Consider the following 4,316-nt stretch of genomic DNA (forward strand, 5'->3'; position numbering starts at 1 on the left):
CCTATGATATTCTACTATAACTATTGTGTTGGATTGACAATGTTTTTTTAGGGGTTGGCTTGGCAATTATCTACTAATTTTTATAATGTTGTGATGAATTGTAGGCCACTCTTTGAATAAAATGCCTTCTATGATTTTTAATTTGAAGGAAAAATATTTTTTTTTGTAGGGATCTTGTTGTTGTATCAAAGATGTAATTGATAGAGTAACTTATGCATGGTTTTCTAGTGATAATATAATGTTGACTTGTTAGATATTATTTACATTATCATATGCATGTACTGTGCATAAGTTGTTGAGATGATGGAGAGAGAGATGTTGATGGTAATGAGCTAGGGATCTCTGGGAGTATGTCATTAAGGTTTCATAGCTTCATAATATGTTCATTCTAACCATGAATTTTTTATTTGCATACATTTTGATGGCATTGATGTATTGACAAGGCTTGATTATTTTAAAATGATGATAGCGTTTTCTTCTTGGGGAGATGAGAATTAGTTTGACGTGTACTTGCTTAGAAAAGTTGTTTTTGCAGAGTGTGGAGGAAAAATTTTGTATTCATTTGTGTTTATGTATTTTCATCATTCAACTTAAAATATATAGTGGGACCAGTTTGAAAATTTGATGAATCTGCCGTACAGGAAATTTTGTGTTTGTTATAAGTGGACCCAGTGTCAGATGTTATGAAACAAGCTCCACAAGAGTCTAAAGATTGGAGCCTTAAGTTCAAGAGTAGTATTTTCATTATAATGGTGGTCGGAGAACTTCATTAGGTATTGGTAGGTTCCTTCAAGTGGTGGTGGAAGAATTTGGGTAGAGGTGGTGGCCTCCAGTAGGTAGGTCCCTATGAATTAGTATTAGTCAGTGTATGATGTAAAATATCTTCAACATAAATAATAAGAAGAAAATGACAACAACAACATTGGTTTTTCGGAGTTGGGTTTTCCACCCAATATCTAGTGTCTATGTGTACTTGATGGTGATCTCAAGTGTTTGTTGATAATTACTTTTTTTGTTCCAACTCTTGGCTCATGTTTGATAATGTTTATATGGATGATTTTATATAGCTTGTCTCTTTTTCATCTCTTGTAGAGTTAATGGTTTCTAAATAAGAGTTTGTAAATAAGAGTATAACTAGGGTAAATTTTGAATTGTCACTAAAATTGATTCATCCCCTCCTCATTATTTCTAACAATTGGTATTAGAGAAGGTCCTTAAGGAACTAGTTTAAGATTTATAATGGTATATAGGGGATTATGGAAGGGAAGCACAAGAAAAAGCTAGCTAATAAGAAGAAATAAATTAGGAAAATTGAGACAATGTAAGTGATGTATCAAATGTAGTTGCAGTATCAACAATTATTGATTAAGGAAAATTAGTAGTGGAAGAAGTCATGTTAGGAGTTATGGCTAATCAAGGTATTCTTTTGCTCAATAATGTAAACTATCAAGTATATAAATACAAGATTAATTCTAGATTAATATCTCTTGGATTTGATATTTTTCATTTAGTATATATTAGATATTCTAAAAACCCTCCATCAAGTCAAGAACTCCAGAAGAATGGTCATGCAATGAATGCAATTGACCGTAGCATAAATGATTAAGAAATTGATAAAATCATGGATTATGAATCTGCAAAGGATGTATGTGATAACTCAGAGGCCATCCATAAAGGATGATACGACTAAGGAAGAAAGTCAATCACCAAGTATGTTCTTATGTAAAAATACAAGTAGTTTTTGTTTTTAGGTTCAAGAACATAGGAATTAAAAAACATTTAGTAGGTTTGATGAAAGAAATAATAGTCGATCTAAATATGAGTGTGACAATGAATTAGTTTCTTTCATACCTGATGGACTTACAAAGTCATAAGAAGAAGGGTTAGACAATGAATTTAATCTTAAAATAAATATTTTTTCTTCATTGAAAAGGATTGACAATCTCAAGCAACAGTTGCACATATATGAAAAGAGGTATCATGATGTGGTATTCCCACGAGAACAAATAAAAGAAGTTAAAGGAACCTATGAAGAGGTTAATGAACACCTTATCGAAAGGAAAATACATTGTAAATCACTTGAATATGAGATAGTCTCTCTAGACACTGGTTTAGAAAATTGAAATGCAAAGAATAAGAAGCTACTTAAAATATTTTAAGAACAATAAAATGGGTTTAAAGAAGAAAATATCAAGCTAAGAACCCAATTGGAAGAGGCAGGAGGAGCTAAAGAAGTAATACACAACCGACGAAAAGAAAAGTGGAGAGACTATGAGAAATTAGAAATAGTGGTATTCACAATCTCCCTAGTTGTCAAAGGTCTCTCGATTAAACTAGGTATTGGCTTTCATGAAACAACTGAGGGATAATCCAATTGTCAGGCATGTGAAACTAGTCTCATATACAATAAAGCATGTTGTAAAAACCTTGGTAATGGAAAAAACAAGTATCATAACTAGTAATAAAAGAAACTGACATTTCAAAGAAAATCATTTGCTCCCGAGAATGAGTATGGCAAGAAAAAATTCTTTTACCCATTGATGGATAATGTTGAGTGATTTAAATGTCCCACATTTGGACACATTTCAGCTAATTGTATAAGTAGATTGTTCAAACCTTAGAGTCCATTGATACAATAGAAAATGAACTGTCATGCAAGAAATCAAAGAAGGACACGCCAAACAAGAAGGTTCTTACTTCTCAGGTATACAAGTCTCTTTCAAGGTTATTGTTTTTCATGCAATTTTTTTTTGCAATAAGGCTATAGACTTCATATCATATGGGAATGAAAGGAAAATGAGGAGGAGGTACTATGATTCATTTTCACCCTTCTTTAGTCACATATGGTGTGATACATGTAATAAATTTGGACATGTGGAAAAAGGATAAAGTCAATGAAATCTTTTAGACATTTTAGACAAAGGATAGAACCTATCGAAGATAAGAAATTGAACAATAATTAATTTATCGAAAGGCCTAAATAAATTACTTTCGTTAATAGTCATCCTACCAAATTATGGAAGAAAAAAGGAAAACCAAAAAACAAAGTGTGACCTTGTATTGTGTGCATTTGAAGAAGATGATCACTGGTACATAGACAGTTGAAACTCGCATCACATATCCGGAGACAAGGGAAAGTTTATCTATTTCAAGAGAACCAATGGTAGTGATGTTATTATTGGAAACAATGCACCAACTAAGGTAATCAGAAAACGAAGAGCTAATCTTGATGTGAAAAATACAAAAGTTGTTGATGCATTACTAGTTGAAGGGTTAGAGCACAACATATTAAATTAGGGTCAAATGACTCACAGAGTATATGTAGTCATATTCACTTCAAGAGGAAGAAAAATTATAGAAGAATACATTGGAAAGATAATATCAAAAGGAATGACAAGTTTGGATAAGTTATATGTGCTCAAGAAAAATGTCACACGAAATAAGAGACTAAAAACAATCACTTCTTCGTATTATAAATAAAGGAAGAAAGTCCCAAATACATTCCATCACTACCTGACATCTTCAAAAGGAGAGCTATAGAACAAGATTAGAAAAATCTTAGTGGGAGCTAATGACAACAATATAGTAGCATGATGATTTCATGAGTTCCATTACTAGCAGTAGCATGGTACGAACAAGACCCTACATCAAGACCGTTGAATAAATAAGGAGGGTGGATACATAAGAAGGTATAATGAGATTAGTGGTAGATATGCATGAAACTAGGGTTTCAAGGTTTATTTCTCATTTCATCTTTCTTTCACTCATTCTTACTTGTAGTGTCCCAATCATGCATAAGTGAAAATGTCAATTGGCCTGGATAACAAGAATTCTTTTTTATTAGCCATGTAAAGTACTCTAGTGTGCATAAACATTATAGTGTATATTTGTTTCTTCATCATTAGGCCATGATGGTACTCTAGTGTGCATAAACATAGTCATGTAACATAGTCATGTATCTTTGTTTCTTCATCATTAGTTCATGGTGGTAGCCATGCATACGACCAAGTCATATATATCACCCATGAATGGGCTTCTTGGAGTCATAAGTGTACTTTCATATCATTAGCATGATGGTTGAATAGGTTTTGGTTGAGCCATGCATTTGGAGAATTAGTTGGATGCATAGTAGAGAAAGTCATGATTCCTCACATCTACATCAATGTACTATCATTTATGAATCCATGTGTTGTTCAGGTTTAATCACTGTTTAATTTACTTAACCACAACAATTTAATTTTCAACCACATTAGGTCTGTTTATCTCAAAGGTGTTCGCACTATCTGTGTTGATATATAATAGAGAAGGATAGAAAT

Source organism: Pinus tabuliformis, chromosome 3_2 (genome assembly GCF_031772625.1).
Source record: "Pinus tabuliformis cultivar Carrire ecotype Pingquan chromosome 3_2, CPIR1, whole genome shotgun sequence".
Classification (NCBI taxonomy): domain Eukaryota; kingdom Viridiplantae; phylum Streptophyta; class Pinopsida; order Pinales; family Pinaceae; genus Pinus; species Pinus tabuliformis.